The 24,879-nt window shown below is 45.0% G+C and overlaps 1 long non-coding RNA gene across 1 annotated transcript; it reads left to right on the forward strand.

The window, feature by feature from the left end:
• The first annotated feature begins 21,908 nt into the window (after positions 1-21,908).
• LOC115600074 lies at positions 21,909-23,072 on the forward strand. The gene is made up of 3 exons (XR_003988806.1): positions 21,909-21,946; positions 22,910-22,943; positions 23,023-23,072. It is a non-coding gene; the product is annotated as an uncharacterized LOC115600074 (long non-coding RNA).
• Positions 23,073-24,879: the final 1,807 nt, after the last annotated feature.

The raw sequence follows: 24,879 nt of genomic DNA on the forward strand, positions 1-24,879 counted from the left end.
TCTCTCCTGCCCTGTGGGTGATGTGTGCAGGGTTGCAGCAGCAGCAGCAGCAGGCAGCAAGAGCAGCAGGGTCTGGACAGGGTCCCCCGGGCTGGGTGGTGCCACAGCTTTGGTTCTTTCCTTGTCTGTAAGTGTTAAGCTCCCGTGTTTAATTCTCAGGACACCTCTCCATCTGGCGTCTGCAAATGGCCACACAGAGGTCGTCACATTTCTAGTAAGGCACCGCTGCCAGTTGGATGCTGCTGACAATTTTGGGACAACACCCCTGATGATGGTGAGTGAGAGAAGTTCTGCTCTTGGAAGAGGGGCTTCTTGACTGTGCATGAAAGGAGAGGTGTCTGGCAGGACTCTGTAGGCAGAGCTGTGCGGAAACATGCCTGTTGGGTTTGGAGTGGAACAGGCACCTGTCAGATCATCTTTGCAGGTGCTCTTCTTTCCAGTGGTCAGAAGCTGGGCGAGCTGTGATGGAGTGAAATGGGATTCTGGAAGTCTTCCCTTTTTTTGTGTGTTGTTCCCAGGCAGTACAGTTTCATCAAGAAGACTGTGTGGCTTTCCTGCTAGAGCATGGTGCCGACCCAAATCTCACCGACACCGATGGCCATCCGGGCTCATAATAAAAACCTCGTGGGGCTGTTATTCAGGCATTATGTGGATCATCGTGCCAAGAATAAGGTAAATGTTTCTATTTCTTCAGCAAGTCCTTCCAGAAAGTGGTGTCAGTATTCCTTTTGAAGATTTTTTTGACTTTGCTTATTAACATGATGTATTTCTCTGACTTCTCAGGAGGGCATTACCCCACTAGCTCTTGCTATCTCTGAACATCAGGAAGAGATAGTAGAAATTCTCCTGAAAGCAGGAGCTGATGTGCACGCTCGAGACCGGCATCAAAGGTAAGGGGTTTCTCCAAAGGTTTCCCTTTGGTATTCTTTCTGTTGGACTGCTGAGAAGCATGGGAATGTGCTCTGACCAAAAGCAGGGGGGCACTGGGAAGGAGCTGTTTCTGTGAGACTTCTGTGTGCAAGCAGTGTGTGCTTGGCTGCTGTGGTACCTCAGGGGCTGCTTTCTGCATTGGGGCTTTCCAGGAGGCATTGTCTGGCAGGAGATGTGTCCTGAGCCTGGCAGCAGTGCCTCAGTTTGAGAAACCACCTCCTGCACAGCAGCCTCGTGTGCACTGAAGTGTTGTACATGTGGCAGCTCTGTCTGACCACGCAGCTGTTTTGACTCCCTCTCCCATGTTATTGTTGCTTCTAATGGAACCTGCTTTTTATTTTGTTCATTGTGAAGTAATGGGGAAAAGACTTTTTCTGAGAGCAAGCAGGAATGAAAGGAATGTTTCTGTGTCTGTGTCAAATGATCCATTTCATAGGATGTTTTGAATCTTTCAGAACCCCACTGATGATTGCTGCTTCTGTTGGGCAGCTGAATTTGGTCCAAGTTCTCCTTTCTTATGGTTCCAAAGTTTCCCATGAAGACCGTGATGGGAACACAGCTGAGGATTATGCTGATCTTCATGGGAACTGGAGGTAAACTTTGAACTTTCTGATGAGAAGAAGTGGTCAGTTCTCAGTGTGGCTTTGGAATGTTGTTGGTGGCAGCACCAAGGTTTAATGGTGTGTTTAGAGGTGTGTTGAAGGTGTGCTCAGGGATGTCTTCTGATGGGTGTGGTTGCTGTGGGTTCTGGTTTTTGGGCCCAGGCTGATTTTCTGGTACCGGTGGGAGGCCCCAGAGAGAGGGTGTGTAGCAGTACCCTGAGGGACCCGTGAGGGGTGGAAGAGGCAGGGCTCAGGATTCCCTCCCATCTCCTGCCATCCTCTCTCAGAGCCCAGAGGATGGGCAGCCTGGTCCCTGCCTGCTCCCTTCTTGAGACAGCACAGTCTCGCACTGATAGCAGTGAACAATTGTTAATGAAACAATTTCACCATAAGCCTTGGGCTATCAGTAAGAACAGGGCTACTTAATGCATACTTTGTAACCGCAGGAACAAAGCCTTGGGACATCAAAGGTTAAGGAGTAAACAAGGCGATTGGATTAGGGGACCTGGTTAAGGAGCATGGCACTGTTACAACATCCGCGAAGATGCTTGAATGTGATAAACAAGCTTTGTACGTTAACTGTTTTGTAGCCAATCAAGTTAAAACTCGTGTAACAAGATGTAGAGACTACTGGTATAAATATAGCCTTCTGATTCAATAAAGTCAGACAATTCGTTTGTATCAAACTGTGTCTCCGTCTCGCACTGCGACAAATGGTGACCCCGACGTGATTCGGGTTGAAAATTTTCTGGTCGCAGGTGTCCAAGAACTTTGTTTGAAGAAGAAAGGCTGGGAAGAAGCCGGTTATTGGTGTGCACCACTCATCACCTCCTCGCGATTGGCAGGTGAGCTTGGAGAAACTTTTTTATTATGGGTTCAAATATTTCAAAAGAAGAACGAGACGTTTATGTTACTTTAAAGACTTTACTTAATAAGGATAAAAAAGTTATATCGGGCCATGATTTAAAACTGGTTTTAAAATGGGCCCGTGAGCATTTTCCCGACATCGATTCAGTCTCTACTTATGACCCTTCATTTTGGGACGAGGTCGGAATTAAATTATGGGATGCTGCTACACAGGGCAATAACGAAACCGCCAAACTCTTAGCTCCTTGGCGAATACTCTTTGAAACTTTAAGAGGAAAAGAACCTACTACTCCATCTGCCCCTCCGCTGCCAATCACTGCCGCTATGGTGAATGCGGACTCGGACCCAGACCCCTTTGACCCAGGTCCTGTCGATCCTGAATCGGAACCCGATTTATACCCTGATGATTATGATGATCCGCGAAGTGTGTGGGCGGCGATTAGGGTTGAAGCACAGAAAGCAGGGGAAATGGACATTGCCTGCTTAATTGAAATCCCTCCAAAGCCAAAACCCCGTAAAAAAGACAGAGGATCTGTGATAGTTGCGCCTGTAATATATGGTGGGCAAGGGCAACCACGATGGGCCGCGCTGAATTTCTCTATTGTAAAAGAACTTCGCCGCACTGCAGCAGAAAACGGCTTAAGCTCTCATTATTTTCAAGGCTTGTTTGCAAACATTTGCGAGGCGCATGTACTTACTCCTTATGATTTAAAATCTTTTGCTGCCCTCCTTCTCAATCCCGTGCAACAATCATTATGGGAATCGCGTTGGAGAACGGCGGCAGAAAAGCTGCTGAGGGAGTATGCAGCTGGAGATAACCAGCAGCTGCAAACCCTTACAATTGACCATCTCATGGGTACGGGTGAGTTCGGCGACCCCGCGAAACAGGCCCGACATATTCCGAGAAAGGCACTGAAAGACAATATGCATATAGCAAAGAGAGCCTTCTTACAAATCCCTAATGCAAATAGGCCTGAAAAAGCCTTTACGACAATTTCTCAAGGGCCAAAGGAACCTTATATGGATTTTATTTCAAAGTTGCAGGACGCCCTAGAAAAACAAGTTGATAATACCGAAGCCCGTGATATTCTCCTTCTTAAATTGGCTGTTGAAAACGCTAATCCTGATTGTAAAAAACTCCTGAAAACTTTACCTAATCCTAACCCAACTTTAGTTGAAATGATGGAAGCCTGTAATAGGTTTGGATCTTCCGAACATAAATACGAAGTTATGGCAACGGCATTTAGAAATATCCAGCTTACTTCAGCACAACCTAGATCCTCGGGGTCCGCCCCTATTTGTTACAGCTGCGGGAAAATGGGACATTTGCAGAAGCAGTGTTGAATTAAAACATCAATTCCCATTTGTACCCGGTGTCGAAAAGGTCGGCACTATAATAACCAATGCCGTTCTAGGCTTGATATTGATGGGAACGTGATACCTCAGCAGCAGAATGCTCCCCAGGGAAACGGGAGGCAGAGCGCGGGCCGGCGCCACGCTCCGACATCAAATTACATGCCGAACCAGCAGATGTACAACCCTCCACAACCACAAGCGCCAGCGGTAATGCCGACACAAACACCATTCGGGCCACAGGTGGCAGCGCAGGCTTGGACCTCTTCACAGAATATGCTGTTACATTAACTGATACCACTGTTCACCTCATATCGACAACAATGAAAGGACCTTTGCCATTAAAGACTGTAAGACTTATTATCGGAAGATCGTCTATTACATTTTCTGGTCTTTTTGTTTTGCCAGGGGTCATTGATGAGGATGCCATCGACATTTCCGTCATGGCTTGGACCCCAACACCACCTTGTAATATTCCAAAACATAGCCGCATCGCGCAAATTGTGTTGATATACGGTGCAGCTGATTTAGTTGCTCATTCATCCAATCAGAGAACAGGAGCCTTTGGCTCAACGGGAGCTCCACAAATTTTTTGGTCTCATCTTATTGGCGAAGATAGACCACTTATTACGTGTCATGTTTCTTATAATTCTCAACAAATTACTATCACAGGTTTAATAGATACGGGAGCAGATGTTACGGTTCTTTCCAAATCTAAATGGCCACCAAATTGGTCCTTAGTGCCTACTCTGTCAGCACTGGCGGGAATAGGTGGCACGGGTACCAGTTTTCAAAGTCAATTTCATGTTCAAATCAAAAATCCCCAAGGGCAAACAGCGACAGTTAAACCGTTTGTCTGTCCGGTCCCAATTAACCTTTGGGGTCGGGATGTTTTATCACAATGGAGAATGCGACTAGAGACTCCTTTTTAGTAATGGCCACTGACGTAAGGCACAGAGTACCCAAAATTACATGGAAAACAGAAGACCCTGTGTGGGTCAATCAGTGGCCATTACCGGAGGAGAAACTCTGTGCTTTGAAAACTTTAGTTCAAGAACAGCTCCAGAAAGGGCATATAGTGCCTACTTTCAGTCCCTGGAATACTCCTATTTTTGTTATACAGAAAAAGAATGGCACTTGGCGTCTGTTACATGATCTTAGGCGGGTAAATGCTGTTATGGAACCGATGGGTGCATTACAACCAGGTTTACCGTCGCCAACTATGATTCCTCGAGAATGGGCAATCATTGTTATTGATCTTAAGGATTGCTTTTTTAACATCCCGCTGCATCCGTCAGATGCTCCTAAATTTGCTTTCTCGGTACCTGCTATTAATATGACAGAACCTCTCTCTAGGTATCATTGGACAGTTCTCCCACAAGTAATGAAAAATAGCCCTACCATATGTCAATGGAATGTTGCTCAGGTATTAGCTCCAGTACGGGAACAATTTCCCCGAGCCTTGATTTATCACTATATGGATGGTATTTTACTTGCTGCTGAAAAAGAGGGGGAATTATCATTATTATTTGAAGAAATGACAACTACTTTAAACCAGGCAGGCCTAAAAATATCCCCAGAGAAAGTTCAAAAACAGGAGCCATGAAAATACCTAGGCTGGCGAATTTCCAGACAGAAAATCTCGCCTCAGCAGATCACTATCGCTGCTAAAGTAACTACTCTTAATGATCTTCAAAAACTATTAGGCACCATAAATTGGCTGCGTCCTTTGTTAGGGATATCGAATTCGGATCTAGCTCCTTTGTTTGACTTGTTAAAAGGTGATACTGATCTCAATGCCCCGCGAGTCTTGACCACCGAGGCAGTGGCAGCCCTAGAAAAAGTCGCTCAGACTTTAATGGCTAAACAAGCAGCAAGATGGGATCCACAACTCCCTCTTGCATTAGCTATAATTCCAGATGGGAAAAAATTTATGGGACTACTTTTCCAATGGGATGAATCACTTTCTGATCCACTTCTTATATTAGAATGGATTTTTCTTCCTTATCAATCTACAAAGACAATCCTTCGTCAAGTAGAAATGATCTCTGAAATCATTATTAAGGCTAGAAATAGAGGAATTACGTTAACAGGCAGAGATCTTACTCATGTTTATGTCCCCTTTACTGAATTTTACCTTGATTTTATAATTCAACATGAGGTATTGTTTCAAATTGCAATTCTTGATTTCCCGGGAAAAATTTCAAACCATTTTCCTCCTTCCAAACTGTTGCATGCTTCTCTACCGCTTGTTGAATGCCCAAAAATATCTGCAGCGCCCCTTTCCGCTTTAACGGTTTTTACTGATGGTTCTGCAGCCACCCACAAGGCTGTGGTGACTTGGCTTAATGACTCACAGGAGTGGGTTTCCGATATCACGTTTCACCCAGGATCTTCGCAAATTGTCGAACTTGCTGCGGTCATTAGAGCATTCCAATTGTTTTCAGACCAAGCAATTAATTTGGTTACTGACTCTGCTTATGTTGCAGGAATTGTACAAAGGGCTGAACATTCTGCACTGAAAAATTTAACACATCCCCTTCTATACCCTTTGTTGTTACAGCTAATTTCGCTACTTGATGCTAGGAAATATCCGTATTTCGTTTTGCGTATATGCTCTCATACCTCATTACCAGGTTTTCTTACACAAGGTAATCGTCAAGCAGATCTCCTCACACTTAATGTTAATGTCCTTCCAAACATTTTTGAACAGGCTCGTATACACCATTCCTTTTTTCATACGAATTTGCGTGGTCTAAAGAGACAATTTAATCTCAGTACCCAGCAGGCGGCTGATATAATTTCTGCCTGTTCTGATTGTCAGCAATCCTCCTTATCTTCTAACTCCTTGGGCACTCTTCCTAGGGGACTACAAAGTTTAGAACTTTGGCAAACGGATGTTACACACTTTCCTGAATTCGGTCGACAAAAGTTTATCCATGTTTCCATTGATACCTTTTCAGGTGCTATTTATGCATCTTGTCATACGGGGGAGACAGCAAAAGACGTTCAGCGTCACTTTTTAAAGGCATTTGCCTCGTTAGGAATTCCTAAGCGGATAAAAACAGATAATGGTCCTGCATATACTTCACGTTCTCTACAATCTTTTTTTACTGACTGGGGAATTACACATATTATGGGTATCCCTTACTCTCCTACTGGTCAAGCAATTGTGGAACGAGCCCACCATACCTTAAAAACTATATTACAGAAACAGAAAGGAGGAGTTGGAGCATTGTCAATACCTGAAGAAAGACTGCTCAAGGCTATATATACTTTTAATTTTTTAAATTGTTATACTTCAGATGTGCCTCCCATTGCTAAACACTTTACTAGTAATAATCTTTTTCAATTCAAGGAAAAACCTCCAGTCCTTATAAAAGATATGGACACGGGACAAATTAAAATTCCATACTCACTTATAACATGGGGGAGGGGTTATGCTTGTGTTTCCACAGATCAAGGACTTAGATGGATTCCAGCGAAAAACGTTTGACCCTACAGGCTACGAGCTGCAAAGGACTAATATTTCTTGTTACTATTGTTTCACCTGTAGTAACTTTTACTCTGCCTAAAGAAAATGTGTGGCTCACTTTGGCAAACACCACAGGTCTGCAATCGCTATGCATAGCAACAGCTACGCCGCAGAACCCCTTCTCTACATGCTTGGTGGGAGTTCCCGTGGACACCTGGCCAATCCCTGAAGATCTGAAATCAATAATGACTGGAACGCATTGTGTTGATTCCTGGGATGGTTGGGTACCATATCTCACTCTAGCTTCTCTGGAACCGCAGGAAATTGAACTGTTAGGGTCCATAAAAATGGATTTTTGCCTTAGGTTTGATTATATAGGGAAAAATAAGACCAAAGCGTGGGATGTTTCTCCAATACATACTTTTTTTACCAAATGCATCCCTTTCGTGTAATTATACCTCTAAAATTGTGTCTAAATCCACTAACAAACCTTTATTGCTTCCCCCGGGTTTGTTTTTTATTTGTGGAGATAGAGCATGGCCTGCGATTCCTTCCCACATTCATGGAGGACCCTGCTCATTAGGCAGACTGACGTTATTCGCCTAATGATAGCACAATTATACAATGGCGAAAGAAATATCGGCACAAAAGACAGACACATGCTTTTACCAGTGACTGTCGAGATGATGTTAATTTTTGGAATGTACCTCAGGTTCTATTTTCTTCTCTTTTAGCACCTGGAGTTGCCAGCGCTAAAGCATTAACAACACTCAGGAGGTTGGGGTGCTGGCTTGTTGGGGAAACAGTTCAGAAATATACAGGTTGTGAGCAATCCTGACTTACTTCAATTTAGGCTACATTGGGTTAATGGTTATTGAGGCCTAGTTAGAGGCTTTCTGAGAACGAGCTACTGGGAAAGAGATAACTTAATCGGCAACATAGGAGGAAAATAATTATGTGGGAAGAAGGTCCCGTGAGAATGGTATGTGTGGTTGGAGTACAAGGCCACCTGCATGATAAGATGATGTAAACAAGGCTTCTCTATATAAAGTGAGTGCAAGTTGCTAATAAACGATTTTCCTGCAATCATATTGATGCGCCCATGGAATCCTTAAGCCTCCGCAGATTGCTTTCCCACAAATGGCGCCCAAACAGGGACTAAGGGTGGCCCGGACCAGGGTCTAAGGACGGCCCGGACCAGAGACTCTTATGCTGTTGCTTCCAGGAGCGATAAAGACAGCTGGAATAAGAGGGCGGAGAGGCCAGTCGAAAGGAGATTGCTGCCCCGGCAATCTATGTAGCTGGTGCCCGGCTACGGAATAAAAGAGGTACCTCGGAATTGAAGAATCTTGCCCTGATCAGGTGAGCGGCTGGGGAGGAGATGGGGTCTACACTCATAGAATCATAGAATCATAGAATCCTAGGGGTTGGAAGGGACCTCGAAAGATCATCTAGTCCAACCCCCCCTGCCAGAGCAGGGCCACCTAGAGTACATCGCGCAGGAACGTGTCCAAGCGGGTTTTGAATGTCTCCAGTGAAGGAGACTCCACAACCTCCCTGGGCAGCCTGTTCCAGGGCTCTGTCACTCTTACAGTAAAAAAATTTTTTCGAATATTCAACTTGAACCTCCTATGCTCCAATTTACACCCATTACCCCTTGTCCTATCACTGGTAATCACTGAGAAAAGCCTAACTCCATCTCCCTGACACTCGCTCCTTACATATTTGAAAACATTAATGAGGTCACCCCTCAGTCTCCTTTTCTCCAAACTAAAGAGACCCAGCTCCCTCAGCCTTTCCTCATAAGGGAGATGTTCCACTCCCTTAATCATCTTCGTAGCTCTGCGCTGGACTCTTTCAAGCACTTCCCTGTCCTTCTTGAACTGAGGGGCCCAGAACTGGACACAATACTCCAGGTGCGGCCTCACTAATGCAGAATAGAGGGGGAGGAGAACCTCTCTTGACCTACTAACCACACCCTTCCTAATGCACCCCAGGATGCCATTGGCCTTCTTGGCCACAAGGGCACATTGCTGGCTCATGGTCATCCTCTTGTCTACCAGGACCCCCAGGTCTCTTTCACCTACACTGCTCTCCAGCAGGTCAGCCCCCAACCTATACTGGGACATCGTGTTGTTCTTCCCCAAATGCAAAACTCTACACTTCCCCTTGTTGAACTTCATCATGTTTCTCTCTGCCCAACTCTCTAGCCTGTCTAAGTCTCTCTGAATGGCAGCACGGCCTTCCGGTGTGTCAGCCACTCCTCCCAGCTTAGTGTCATCAGCAAACTTGCTGAGGGTACACTCTATACCCTCATCCAAGTCGTTGATGAAGATATTGAACAACACCGGTCCCAGTACCGACCCCTGAGGGACTCCACTAGTCACACACCTCCAACCAGATTCTGCCCCATTGACTACAACTCTCTGACTCCTTCCTTTCAACCAGTTCCTGATCCACCTCACTACCTGATCACCAAACCCATACTTGGTCAACTTATCTACAAGGATGCTGTGAGAGACTGTGTCAAATGCTTTACTGAAATCAAGATAAACCACATCTACCGCTCTTCCATCATCTATCCACCTAGTAATTTCCTCATAGAAGGCTATGAGGTTAGTCAAACATGATTTACCCTTGATAAAACCATGCTGACTGCTCTTGATGACCCCCATGTCCTTGATATGCCTGGAGATAGCGACAAGAACAAGTTGTTCCATCACCTTTCCAGGGATGGAGGTGAGGCTGACCGGTCTATAGTTACCCGGGTCCTCCTTTTTGCCCTTTTTGTAGACTGGAGTGACATTTGCTATTCTCCAGTCCTCAGGCACCTCTCCTGTTACCCATGACTTACTGAAGATGATGGAGAGTGGCCTAGCAATGACCTCCACCAGTTCCCTCAGCACCCTTGGATGCATTCCATCTGGACCCATCGACTTATGGATGTCCAGATTACTCAGCTGATCCCTAACCCAATCCTCATCTACTATGTCAAGCTCCTCATCTATCTCAACTACTTCTGGGGCTAAATGAATCTGGGGCTCATGCGGAAACCCTGCAGGAGTAAAGACAGAGGCAAAGAAGGCGTTCAGCACCTCTGCCTTCTTTATATCCTCTGTCACCAGGGCTCCCATCTCATCCCTTAGTGGGCCAATATTGCCTCTAGTGTTAGTTTTACTAGCTATGTATTTGAAAAAGCCCTTTCTATTATCCTTAACCTGACTTGCAAGGTGAAGTTCCAAGGAGGCCTTAGCTTTCCGAATTGCCTCCCTACATCCTCTGACGACAGTCCTGTATTCCTCCCAAGTGACCAGCCCCCCCTTCCATGATCTGTAGATTTTCCTTTTCCACTTAAGTTTTCCCAGCAGTTCCTTTTTTAACCATGCAGGCCTCCTAGCTCCCTTACTGGATTTCCTAACCATAGGGATGCTCTGATCCTGTGCTTGCAGATAGTGGTCTTTGAATATTGACCAGCTATCTTGAGCCCCTTTATCTTCTAACACCCTGTCCCATGGGATTTCTCTTAACAGTTGATTGAGGAGGCCAAAGTTTGCCCTGCGGAAGTCCAGGGTTCTGGTCCTACTGGGCATTCTGGTCCTTCCACACAGGATCCTGAACTCAACCATCTCATGATCACTGCAGCCAAGGCTGCCATTGACCACCACTGCTTCAACAAGGCCCTCCTTGTTGGTTAGTACAAGATCCAGCAGCGCTCCTCTTCTAGTCGGCTTGTCCACCATTTGCATTAAGAAGTTATCGTCAATGCACTGGAGGAACCTCTTAGACTGTGAAAGGCTGGCTGTGTGAGTCAACCAGCAGATATCAGGGTAGTTAAAATCACCCATGAGGACTAGGGATTGAAGTTGTGAGGCTACTTTCAGCTGCCTGTAGAAGGCCTCATCAACTTTCTCGCCTTGATCAGGAGGTCTGTAGTAGACCCCCACAACTGTATCACCCACACCAGCCTGCCCCTTAATTCTTACCCACAAACTTTCAACTTGCCCCTCATCAGCCCCTGCACAAAACTCAACACATTCTAGTTGCTCCCTCACATAAAGAGCAACTCCACCACCTCGCTTCCCTACCCTATCTTTCCGAAAAAGCACATAACCATCCATGGCCACATTCCAGTCGTGTGACCTATCCCACCATGTCTCTGTTATCGCTACCAGATCATAACCCTTAGCCCGTACACAGACCTCTAACTCTTCTTGCTTATTCCCCATGCTGCGTGCATTAGCATACAGACATTTCAGGAAACAAGCAGAGCACACTGGTGGGACTAAATCCTCCCTAGACCACCTGTCTTCGGACACTGGTTCATTCTTGTGTTTGTCCCTAACAGACCCAGTTTTCTCCCCTTCCCCCTTCACATCTAGTTTAAAGCCCTCTCAATGAGCCCTGCTAAGTCCTGCCCCAAAAGCCTCTTCCCCCTCTGGGACAGGTGCATCCCACCTGCCACCACCAGGCCAGGTGTCTCATACAGCATTCCATGATCAAAAAAACCAAAACCCTGTCTTTGGCACCAGTCTCTTAGCCACTCATTGACCTGTAAACTCTTCCTATATACCTCCCCACCCATTCTTACAGGAGGGATGGAGGCAAACACTACTTGCGCTCCAGATCCCCTAACTAGCCGTCCCAGGGCCCTGAAGTCCCTTTTCATTGTCCTTACATTTCCTGAGATAATTTCATCACTGCCAACCTGAAAAATCAGCAGTGGATAGTAATCAGAGGAACCCACAAGATTAGGGAGTTTCCTTTTAACATCTCTAATCCGAGACCCAGGGAGGCAACAGACCTCCCTGTGGGATGGGTTCGGTCGACAGATGGGGCCTTCTGTCCCCCTCAGAAGGGAGTCACCCACCACAACTACTCTCCTTTCCTTCTTGATTGAAGAAGTCTTAAGGACACGGGGTGACTGATGAGTCCTAGGTGGTTCAGTAGGTAAGTCTACCTCTGTCACTACATTATCCTGTCCCTGAACTTCCAAGGCCTCATACCTATTCTTCAAGGACAATGGGGAGGGTGGAGGGGGTTGGGAGGATTTTTTTATGCCCTTCCGAGGCCGGACCTCCTTCCATTCATTCGTAACTCTTAAGTCCTCTCTTTCTGTCTGGTGACTGGAGGGGAGGGGATCCATCGCTTCCTCAACCTCTCCCATCTGCCCCTGCCTCAGGGTGAGATTCCACCAGTCTATTTCCCTCTCACACTCTCTAATGGCTCGCAGTCTCTCCACCTCCTCTGTCAGTTTAACCACCTGCCTGAGGAGATCATCTACTTGCTCACACCGCACACATGTGGTGTCACTGGTTCCCTTTGGTACCAGTGCCAGACACAGGCATTCACTGCAGCCAGAGACCTGCACTGCTGCGTGCCTGCTTGGGAGCTCTGTCTGCGTCCCCACATTCTTTTTCACAATGGCTTTTGGCCGTGTTGTGACCATGATGTATCTATCCACTGGTGCTCCCTGTCTAGCCTCGCTCCTGCCTTCTGGAAGCTAGCTGCCACTCTCTCCTCTCTGCTCAGCGCTGCCGCGTGCTTACTCCTGCTTACTTTGTGTGCCTGCCCTGCCCGCGCGAACTGCCTCGCAAACTGCCGCTTCACTTTCCTGTTTGCCTACTCCTGTTCGCCGCGCTCCGGGTCGCTGGCGCTCCCGGAAACCTCTTAAATACCTTCTCACCGGTGTGGGGGCCGCGCCCTTCACAGCCCCGCCTCCTGCCACGTCAGCCTTCCTCACCTCGCAGGATTCCCACCCAGACTCAGGTCTCCTCGCTCTGCCCTGGCTTCACCGTCTCTGGGAAGCCCAACTCCTTCTCAAATCCTCTTCAATTTAAAGGCACAGGTCACACCGGTACCGGTGCCGCTGCCGCTCTCTGCTCCGCGCTGCCGCGTGCTCAGAGGAGGCTGCCAAATGGCCGCTTTTTAAACCTTGCCGCCCTTCACAGCCCCGCCTCCTGCCACGTCAGCCTTCCTCACCTCGCAGGATTCCCACCCAGACTCAGGTCTCCTCGCTCTGCCCTGGCTTCACCGTCTCTGGGAAGCCCAACTCCTTCTCAAATCCTCTTCAATTTAAAGGCACAGGTCACACCGGTACCGGTGCCGCTGCCGCTCTCTGCTCCGCGCTGCCGCGTGCTCAGAGGAGGCTGCCAAATGGCCGCTTTTTAAACCTTGCCGCCCTTCACAGCCCCGCCTCCTGCCACGTCAGCCTTCCTCACCTCGCAGGATTCCCACTCAGACTCAGGTCTCCTCGCTCTGCCCTGGCTTCACCGTCTCTGGGAAGCCCAATTCCTTCTCAAATCCTCTTCAATTTAAAGGCACAGGTCACACCGGTACCGGTGCCGCTGCCGCTCTCTGCTCCGCGCTGCCGCGTGCTCAGAGGAGGCTGCCAAATGGCCGCTTTTTAAACCTTGCCGCCCTTCACAGCCCCGCCTCCTGCCACGTCAGCCTTCCTCACCTCGCAGGATTCCCACCCAGACTCAGGTCTCCTCGCTCTGCCCTGGCTTCACCGTCTCTGGGAAGCCCAACTCCTTCTCAAATCCTCTTCAATTTAAAGGCACAGGTCACACCGGTACCGGTGCCGCTGCCGCTCTCTGCTCCGCGCTGCCGCGTGCTCAGAGGAGGCTGCCAAATGGCCGCTTTTTAAACCTTGCCGCCCTTCACAGCCCCGCCTCCTGCCACGTCAGCCTTCCTCACCTCGCAGGATTCCCACCCAGACTCAGGTCTCCTCGCTCTGCCCTGGCTTCACCGTCTCTGGGACGTACAACGTCACTCTGACGTACAACAAGAAGAGGCAGTAGTTAAGCTCCTCCAATATATTCTCTCTATGAGAGATTTATTACACGAAGGCAGGACCTTACGTGAATTACTGAAAAAAGGGCACAGGGTAGAGACTTGATCCCCTCGATGGGTACTGTTTTTGAGTTACCTACTTGGGAAGCCATAGGTACTACATAGCCCTATGGGATAAAATTAGCGATGGAGATAAGGAGGCACAACGCTTAGCGACACTTTGGAAGTTGATTAAAGAAACCTTAAAAGAAATGAAAAGTGAGAGGTCAGCAGCAGCCTCAGCGTTTGTTGTCTTAACATCTGATCTGCCAGTACCGATGAATGCTCAAAATATGAACTTGACCTCTAAACAGTTGTTTGAGACACCTAAAATACCCTTACCAGCACCTGAAGGGACTGTACTGATTCAAACTCAGTCAACTGTGCCATTTGACCCTGGGGGTCAGATGAAAAGCAAAAATGGGACCGAGAAGCAAGACCAATAGCGACCGAAAACACCACCAGAATCGTCGGAGGACCCAGAGGGAGAGAAGCCGGAGAACACAGGCGAGGAATCTTGGAATGCAGACTCCCGACCTTGCAACTGCCCGCCACGGCTCCCGGCTGCTCTGCCACCTTTCCACCTTGGAAGCCTGATTTATCTTCTTGACCACAGTTGCCATCAATTAATCCTCTGCTTCACCTGTCAACACCATCAGTGCCTGCTATAGAGCAACAACCAAGGAAGGAACTGGGACTCGGAGACAAGCAACGAAGGAAACTGCTGAAGAAGCTGACAGAACTGGACACCAAGGATGAGTATACCCCTGAAAAAAAAAACTAGTTTTTGCTCCAGGGAACATCCCGAACAATGGGGCACTAATCCATTTTTACCCCCTTATCCATTCCCTATTCCTGCTCCTATTTCCCTTAACCCTTTAACACCCACTGCTCTACCTCTTCCAGATCCAACATGGGGAGGGGAGGGTAGTGGGAGGGGTGGTAATGTGTATCCAGTAACTAGATGGAAGGGAATTATTTAAAATGCTATAGTTGAAGGAGAAATGGTTCCCAATATGAGTCCGATGGTTTTCCAGTGATTGTGGGACCAGGATGAGGAGGTCAATGGGTTGCATTAGATTGGAAAATGATAAAAGAAGCCAAAGTTGCCATTGCACAGTACGGTTTGAAATCGGTTTGAGTCATTTACTCAATCTCTTTTGCAACATCTTTTTACTGCTCAGTTGTTGATGCCATATGACACAAAAATGCTCTGTTAACTCCTTCTCAACAATTGCAATTTCATCATAAATGGTAAATGCTGTGTGAAAATGCAGCTGTGATTCCTAGACAGAACACCGATGCATTACACGGAGTGCAAGCGCAAATGTTACTCGGTGCTTGTCCTTTTGTATGCACAGATTTGCAGGCATGGTTTCAAACTGAAGTGTTACAACTTTCAAAAGAATTGGCATATAGAGCTTTGCAAATTGTTCATGATCCTGCACAAGCAACCCTTTCTTTTACAAATATTAAACAGAGAGAGCAGAGTCATATTCAAAATTTGTGGATCACTTATATTCAGTGGTAATATCACATCTTGATTTGTCAAAAAAAAAAAAAAAAAAAAAAATAATTTTTTTTTGTATGTCGGCGTATGACAATGCTAATGAAAAAACTGAACATGCATTAGGACTACTCCCAAAAGGTGCTACAGCAGCCCAATTCTTAGAAGCTGCTTGAGGTAAAGATCCTTAAGATAAAGCTGCTTAAGAACCATCATTGCAATATAGTTCTCAATATTGATGTATATTGTGATGCATGGTACACTGGTGTTTCATACAGAGATAAAAAACGTGGTTGGTAATTATACTTGCAGTTTTGGTTTAGGAAATTGTACCATTTCATTTTGTTTCAGGGTAACTTTACCAGATTTTAGTAGCAATATAATTTCATTTTTGAACCTTCTAGTGGTTGTTAGTTTTTCTTATATATTGGTGAGAAGTAAGACAAAAAACACAGTTATGAGAATGAGTATGCCTTTTTGGAGGCTGGAAGTTGCTGCGGAGAGTGAGAGTTGTTCCTGGTACGGAGAGCACCCCCACTCCTGCCCCCGCAGCCGTTTCTCGCCCCCCCGCACACACTGCTGCTGCTCAGAACATGAGCCCTGCTGCAGACACCACAGGAGAGAAAGAAAAAAAAAAAGTGTGTGTGTGTGTGTGTGTGTGTGTGCTTTTGCTGTTTATAGGCTTGGAGTTTTGTCTCTAAACAATTTTATTTGGCTTTTTGGGCTTCAATTTGGCAACCATGGAGGAAACCAGGACTCCACCGTGCTGTGACCCGGGAGGGGTCTGGGGACGCTTTTGGGGCCCCCCGACTAACTTTTGTCGGATAAGCCTCCTCTACCCCCTTGGTTCTACGCGCCAGTGGACATCTGAATTTCCTCATACTAAAAAGTTATTTAAGCCCGTGAAATGTGCTTTTAGTATTGTGTTGTATTGATAACAGGTTTTTGTTAATGTTGTAATTTATGTGATCGGTTATATGTTGATTATGGGATGCGTCGTGTATATGTTGATTGTTGGTTATGCTATTTTGTTGCACTGCTAAGCAGATAAACTTAACTTTTGATATTTTAAAACAGATGCTAAAAGATGTTGATAGTGTCAGACATGCAGTTTTACAATATTGTGCTGCCACTGACATTTTATTGTTAGCTTTTAGGTTATGCTTGTGAAGACTTGGATAGAGTGTATTAGCATAAATTTAGCTGATCATTCAGAGTCAATTCACAACCAAAAACTATTGATTAAGATAACATGAAAAAATTAACTGTTGTATATACTGGGTTAAATTAATGGTTAAATCATTTAAGGATATAGGGATAGCTTAGAGATTTAATTAGACAAGGTTTATCAATTATATCTGTTATTATTGGTTTTGATAAAAAAAAACAAAAAACAAAAAACAAAAAAACAAAAAAACAAAAAAAACCAAAAAAAGACAGAGCGCGATGTCAAGACATCGCTGGAGTGGACCCGAGAGGGACAGATCGTTTTGCCCCCTAATGCAAGACTATTTGGTTTGGTTCCTGTGAACTTCCACAGACTTGCAAATAGCCTTAGCACAGCTTAGCGGGGAAATAGCGAATTCTTACCCCTCATATTGCTTGTTACCACTTTTATCTAACATGCAGTGGGAATCATGTAGTTTTTTGTCTGACAGTCCAGTGGACGGCATAATGGTCTTCACGGATGCTGGAAAAAAAAAAAAAATCCCATAAAGCTGTTGTTACCTGGGAGGAGACGCCTGGGCAATGGAAAGAGCATTTAATTCAAGGGAAATCATTTGACTCTTTGCAAACCCTTGAACTTATTGCAGTTATTTGGGTTTTTGAAACGTGGAATAATACTGCTGTAAATATAGTCTCTGATTCACTTTATGTAGTAGGGATTGTTTTAAGAATGTATCATGCCATTTTGAAGGAAATTTCGAATAAGCATTTGTATTTCTTATTGCAGAAGTTATTAAGACTCTTAGCAGAAAGAGAACATTCTTATTTTATCACTCATATCCAGAGTCTTTTTAGTGACCGAGGTTTGGCTATTGGTAATAACAGAGATGATTATTTAGTTGCACCAGCGTGGACTGGTCCTTCTGTTGATGCTTTTTCACAAGCTCGACAATCTCATGCATTTTTCCATCAAACTGCTAAAGTGCTAGCGAAGCAATTTCATTTACTTCTGGGGGATGCCCAGGGAATTGTGAAATCTTTTCCTGATTGCCAAAAGGTTGATTTGGTATTGGGATGGAAGTCAATCCTAAAGGTTTAAAATCCTTGGAACTGTGGCAAACGGATGTCACTCATGTACAACAGTTTGGACACTTAAAATATGTGCCTGTTGTTATAGATACTTTTTCTATGGCCGTTTGGGCCTCTGCTCAGACTGGTGAGGCAACGAAACATGTTATCAGACATCTATATGTATCCTTTGCTGTTCTTGGAGTACCTCAGTCTATTGAGACGGACAATGGCCCCGCTTATTCTTCTGCTCGTTTTCGACAGTTTTGTGGACAATGGGGTATTCGACATGTTACTGGTATTCCTCATAACCCTACAGGTCAAGCAATAGTGGGACGTTGCCATTCGGTACTAAAGACACTCCTTGAAAGACAAAAAGGGAGGAGGAAGGGAGTCCTCCTCAGGACCGGTTAAGTAAGGCTGTATATGTCATGAACTATTTACGTCTTACAGGAGATCGTACAGAACCTCAGATACTGATTCACCAAAAAGCTTTAGCAGACTTTGGTTCGGAACCTTCTACAAAATTTTGGTGGAATTCAAGAATTCCATCACTGGACAATGGGAAGGGCCAACAGAGGTGAAACTGACTGGTCGAGGTTATATGTGCTTACTTACAGGTACTGGAGTGCGTTGGGTACCGAGCAGATGGGTTCGACCATGGAAACAAACGCCTTTAAATATGGATTCACAGTGATAATATTTCTGATACAAGTATTTGGTTTGGGAGATTGTATTGATTTATTTTATTTTAGGCTGATTCCACCAGATTTTAGTAGTAATAGTGTTTTGGTTTTTAAAGTTTTTGGTAGGTGTTGTTAAATTTTTCTCATATATTGGTAAAGAGTACGATAGATTCATAAGAATGTTTTTCAGAGGCCTAGAAATGCTGCGGAGAGAAAGAAACTTCCCCCCCACCCCCGACTCTTTCCCCCGCGGCTGCTTTTCAACCCCCCTTCGTGTGCCTGGCGATTGCTACCAGCAAGCTTGCTACAGCTGTAGGTGCTGCCTCTGCCCCCGCAGATACTGTAGCTGTGAGCCCTGCTGGGAGGGGGAGGAAAGGACACCACGTAGCCTCGTTAAAGGAAAAAAAAACAAAAAAAAAACCAAAAAAAAACCAAACTTGAGGGTTACCTGCTACTCATGAAAGATAGTGATATTTTCTTTTCTTTGACAGGAGATTTTAGCTATCCGTGAAATAGAATCTTTTTAATGTGTTACGCCATACAAAAGATGAAGACATTTACAATCATAAAAAAAAAAAAAAAAAAAAAAAAAATAACTTCAATTAGGTAGTGTCACTATTCTGCTTTTATGCAAACTCCAGATATTTTAAAACAACTTACTTTGATGGGTACATTGATTATAATTTTATCTATTGTTTAAGAGAAGAGTTTAAAAGATGCTCAAAGCTGCACTGCAAAATACTGTATACTATGCAGGGAGTGGTGTAATACAAAGACATTTCTTCAAGTTTAGTTTGAAACCATTACAGCACATGATTCGATAATAAAACTATTTTCATTACAATCAAAAAAAAAAAAGGGAAAAGACAAGGGAAGAGCGTATACCCTCATGAGAAGAAAAAAGAGCGTGACCTCATGATGAGAGCACTAATGAGTTATCAATAACATTTGTGATCAAATTAGGCCTAGAATATAAGTGAAAGTTTGAAATTTGGGTTTCTTGCTGTTTCATTTGTATCACACATAGAAAGAGGAAAAGCCTTTGGTAAGAATTGATAAAAATCATAAAATATACCAGTTAGCTTGTTGGCTTACAGATTTAATTAGGCAAGGCTTATCAGTTATATATGTTATTATTGCTTTCATATTACTAGTATGTTATTATTACCTTCGCATTAGTATATATGTTATTATTGCTTTTGTATTATTGGTATGTTATTGCTTTTGCATTATTAGTATGCTGCTTATGACAATATATCATTAGCATGTTATCTTATGTAATGAAATAAGTCAGAATTGCTCAAAAAACAAAAAGGGGAATATGTTGGGGAAACAGTTCAGAAATATACAGGTTGTGAGCAATCCTGACTTACTTCAATTTAGGCTACATTGGGTTAATGGTTATTGAGGCCTAGTTAGAGGCTTTCTGAGAACGAGCTACTGGGAAAGAGATAACTTAATCGGCAACATAGGAGGAAAATAATTGTGTGGGAAGAAGGTCCCGTGAGAATGGTATGTGTGGTTGGAGTACAAGGCCACCTGCATGATAAGATGATGTAAACAAGGCTTCTCTATATAAAGTGAGTGCAAGTTGCTAATAAACGATTTTCCTGCAATCATATTGATGCGCACATGGAATCCTTAAGCCTCCGCAGATTGCTTTCCCACACTGGCTGGCAAAGCAGAATAATGCTACTAGTGCAGCTTTAACTGATTTATTAATGGATGTAGATAGTGTTAGACATGCTACTTTGCAGAATCGCGCTGCTATAGATTTTTTGCTTTTAGCTCATGGACATGGGTGTGAAGATTTTAATGGAATGTGTTGTATGAATCTTTCTGATCACTCTCAATCTATACATGCTGCAATACAATCACTTAAAGAAGGGATTACACATTTGCAGTCACAGGATAACCGGGACTGGTTTGATAATCTTTTCTCAGGATGGGGTTTAACAGGATGGTTGCGAAGTTTAGTTAAGACTGTTTGTTATGCTTTATTTGCTTTTTTGCTTTTTTTATTCTTGCTGCCCTGCATTTTACAATGCTTTCAGCGGATGTTCGATCGTGCTATGAACCGGGTTTATCTTGTCCAATCGGAAGGGGGAATTGAGACAGCACAGTCTCGCACTGATAGCAGTGAACAATTGTTAATGAAACAATTTCACCATAAGCCTTGGGCTATCAGTAAGAACAGGGCTACTTAATGCATACTTTGTAACCGCAGGAACAAAGCCTTGGGACATCAAAGGTTAAGGAGTAAACAAGGCGATTGGATTAAGGGACCTGGTTAAGGAGCATGGCGCTGTTACAACATCCGCGAAGATGCTTGAATGTGATAAACAAGCTTTGTACGTTAACTGTTTTGTGGCCAATCAAGTTAAAACTCGTGTAACAAGATGTAGAGACTACTGGTATAAATATAGCCTTCTGATTCAATAAAGTCAGACAATTCGTTTGTATCAAACTGTGTCTCCGTCTCGCACTGCGACACCTTCTTCCCTGCTGCTGGGCTGCACTGGGAGCTCTTGGGCAGAGGCTCCTCTTTTGTCATCAGCTTGCCCATGCTCGGCAAGATTCGAATCCATCAGGTGCTGGGGGCAGCTGGGGACCCCTCTCCTGAGTCGGCCCTGCTGCAGGGGACCCTGGGACACTTATAACTGTGACCATGGAGATGGGCTTTGGTCTAGACTTGCAGATATTTGTTCCTCATCCCACGTGTTCCTGTCTCTTCCTCTTCGAGCAGAGCTGTTCCGGTCTTATTTTCAGACCTTCAAGTCTCTCTTCCCTGTTTCCCTTTTCTCTTCCCTTGGGAGGGTGGAGGGGGGTACCAGAGCAATTCTGTCACCTGGTGTTTGGTTAGAACTGAGACGCTGTGTCTAGTGTTAGTTTGGAAGCTGAGGAAAATTTCTACCCAGGATTCTCTGTTAGAGAATCTTTCAAGTGTTGTTGCTGAGCTGAGGTCTGCCCAGTAGGAACTCTCCAAAGTGTCTGTAGCCAGAGGAGGAACTTGGCAAGCTGAGATGCGTGTAAAGCCTCTGCCCAGCCCAGCACCATTGTCCTTGCTGACTTGCACTGCAGTGCCCAGGAAGCACCAGCCTTTTGTTTCAGAGGAGATGTGACTGAGAGCCCTTCATTGCTCTGTTGCACAGCTTTGTAGCTGTGGGGGTTCCTTCTCTCAGGTGGTTATGTGTGCCTGAAAGGCAGACTGAAGAAATGTTCCAAGCAGGAGCTAATAACTTGGAAGTTGTGAATGTGCATCTCTGGGGTAAGAGCCCTGCAGTGAGTTCTGCGTGTGTTAACAAATGCTGAGGAGAATAATGAGAATTTGTATGAATATGTGTAGGGTGGATAATAAGTTGGTGTTAAGTGTTGTGCTGAGTGGTGTATGCCAGTATGTGGTTCTTTTTTCCAACTCTATTTCCATTTATGTGGGGTGCACCTGCTGTGGACAGAGGAGGTAGGATCCTTAACTAGGGAGGAGCTCAAGAGGAAAATGATGTGGCCTTTTCTTGAGGTGGTTTCTATTGTCAGCACTGACTGTGCTCCCTGGTGACTTCAGTGCAGGCATCAGGAGGAGCAGCACAAGAAGCTTTGTGAATGTGCTGATTTGTTACTTTTTGGCCTTGTCAGGCTGTAAGGGCAGTTGTGATTTGTGTGCTCCATGTGCACTGACAGGATTGTGTCCTATAGGATTAATTTTTTAATATAAATGAACTCTAGATTGGCACCTGTTTCTCTTTCAGCTTTTTTAAGTGTATAATATCAGAACTGTGTGGCAAATGGACAGCAGAGAGTGTTCAGGGAGCATTTCCTGGCATTAACACTGCAGTCTGGCTGGCACTGCAAAGCACATCATGAGAGTCCCTTTGCTGTGCTGCAGCAACAGAAGGTTAGAGGGTAAGCTGGGGTGATGAGAGAGCTTCTGAGGTCCTCTGAAGTGTATGTTTTGGGGAGGAGTCCTTGTGCCACATCCAGTCCATGTGCTTGTGGTCAAATCAAGAGAAGCAGCACTCCCTCCTGCTCTGAGGAAAATGTTACAGCATGTTTCCTGTCAGCAGGAAATTGGGTGCTGGGTACCTATTAAAAGAAAACCTCAGCATTTGCTCTCTTGAAATTTTTAGGTGTTACTGAGCAGGATGGGTAGAGAAGGTGGATAGTGATTTGTATTCTAAATAATATAAGAACACAGGGACCTGCACCCACAGGTGCCACACAGAGTGTTCTAGGAGGCACTGAGGTACATCTGTACACCGACACTCAGGTGTGACTCTTGCAGCAGTCACCACACCCATTTGGGTCCAGTTTTGGCCAGTTTCATTCTGTAGGAGCTGTAGAGTTGCCCATGTTAAATGTTTGTGTGTACTGTTGAATTGTTAGCTTGCCAAATCTAATGTCAGCATGTCATTGAATCTTTGAACAGCCACAGATGACCTTTGTGAAGGAGGCTCAGTAAGGTGAGACTTTACAAACCCCTCCCACTTGCTTGAGGGGTGATTTTAGAGACATAGCACTCATTTTGCTTTCTTTTTGAAGGAGTTCTGAGGAGGAGGGGAGTGATGACACTTGGAGTGATTCTGAAGAATAAGTCTGTTTTAGCCCTAAGGTATGGTGCATTTCCAGGAAAAGTGTCCTTGAAAAATAAATCTCTTGAAGGCAAGTTTTCTCTGGGATTGAAAGACACTGCAGTTCCAGCCAGCATTGTTTTCTCTCTCATTGTTTCTGTCAGTTTTTGAAAAAAAAGCTGTAGCTGTGGCAGAGCAAGCTGTAGATTTGTGGTTTGGGGCCAAAAGTCATAGGTACACAGTCACATTATTTTATTTCTTCTTGTTCATTTGGATCAGCATCTGTTGCTGATGATGGGATTCTATAGTGATGGGGAACCTGCGTGTGGTAGTTCAACCCACTCAATAATGCTGGAGATGCCACCAACATCTTTAGTTTTAACATGATCTCATTTCCTTGCATTGATTTAAATGGAAATGATGCATTTTTCGGCAGTGATACTGAAATTTAGGGATAATGTGGTAAGTGTACTTGCAGAGGCTGATTTATGCATCAAGTCTGGTGATGCTAACAGTGGCTTGCATTCTGCACCTTTGAAAGTAAGCATTCTGAAACTCCGAGAGCTTCAATTTTACTAAGTAATAGAAAGATAAAAATCAGATGAGTGAAACTGTTCTGCATGTAAAGATAGTTTTGGAAGCACTTTGCAGAAGGGTGCCTGCAGAGTCTTTTGGGGTGGAATACTCACTGAGTTGGGTGTGTGAGGAGTCTTTGTGTAGTTACAAGTATAAGATAAAGGCAGCACCTAAGCACTATGAAAAAGACAACCTGATTATATTTCCTGTTCAACATTTGATGTGAAAACAATGTTTATTGTTGTGACTCTTAGGGCATTTAGAAATTAAATATTTTTTTCTAAAATAAATCTTTAGGTCGAGAAGCAGCAGAAGCCAACCTTGTTGGAGTTATGGAAGGTTTTCCTGAAGTACAGGAAAGCTGGTAAGCTGCCTGGAAAAGGTTGCATGATGTCCTGCTCTGCCAAAGTAGACTTGCTAAGTAGTTGTTTTGTATTGTCTTGATATAGAAAGTGAGAGAAGTAAGTTTTGAAAACAAAGCACTTTTTCATTTGAGAAATAAAAAAGCCATATAGTTAAAATAAAGATATTAATCACCTTCTAAGCCCCTGTCCCTGGCCAATCCTTCCTCCCTCCCGCTCATCCCTTAGCTGGCTCATTTTCCAGACATTTCCCTTCTTGCTTCTATTGCTGTGTTTGCCCTGAAACAATGGGACCAAAATGTGGAGATGGAGAGGAGAAGGAGGACTGGAGTGTCTTGGGTGTTCCCCAGAGGTGTGCTGGGTGCTGCTTGCAGCTGTGTCAGCTGTTGTGCACAGCCCCCTTCTGCTGGCAAGGGGGCAAGAGGAGGCAGCAATGTAAAGGAAATGCTGTGATGGGGCTGGGGGTGAAGAAACCCTTGGCTAACGCTCACTTCTGAGTTTGTCCTTCTGCAGCAGAACCTCTGCAGATCTTCTGGATGCAGGGCTTGAGGGATGGGGAGCAGCAGAGTGAAATACAAAGAGTGAGTGTCTCTCTTCTTCCCTGGTGTGTAGGTGCCCTGCCAGCTGTGGGAGCAGAAGAGGAAAAAGATCCTGATTCTCCCTGGACTTCTCCCTGGGATTCTGAGGTACTTTGTGTGAAGGACAGGGGGGTTTCCATGGTGGGGCTGGGGAGGGTAGGAGGGAGCTCCAGGAGCACCTGAGAGCTTGCTTCTGACCTGGGCTCGACCATTAGTGGTTTCCTGGTTTCCTGCTTGTGCCCTGTGTCTGTCAGGAGCCCTTGGACATTGTTCAGCTGCAGGAAGCTGCTTAGGTAGTGGTGGGATTAAGTC

This window comes from Calypte anna, chromosome W (assembly GCF_003957555.1).
Source record: "Calypte anna isolate BGI_N300 chromosome W, bCalAnn1_v1.p, whole genome shotgun sequence".
NCBI lineage: Eukaryota > Metazoa > Chordata > Aves > Apodiformes > Trochilidae > Calypte > Calypte anna.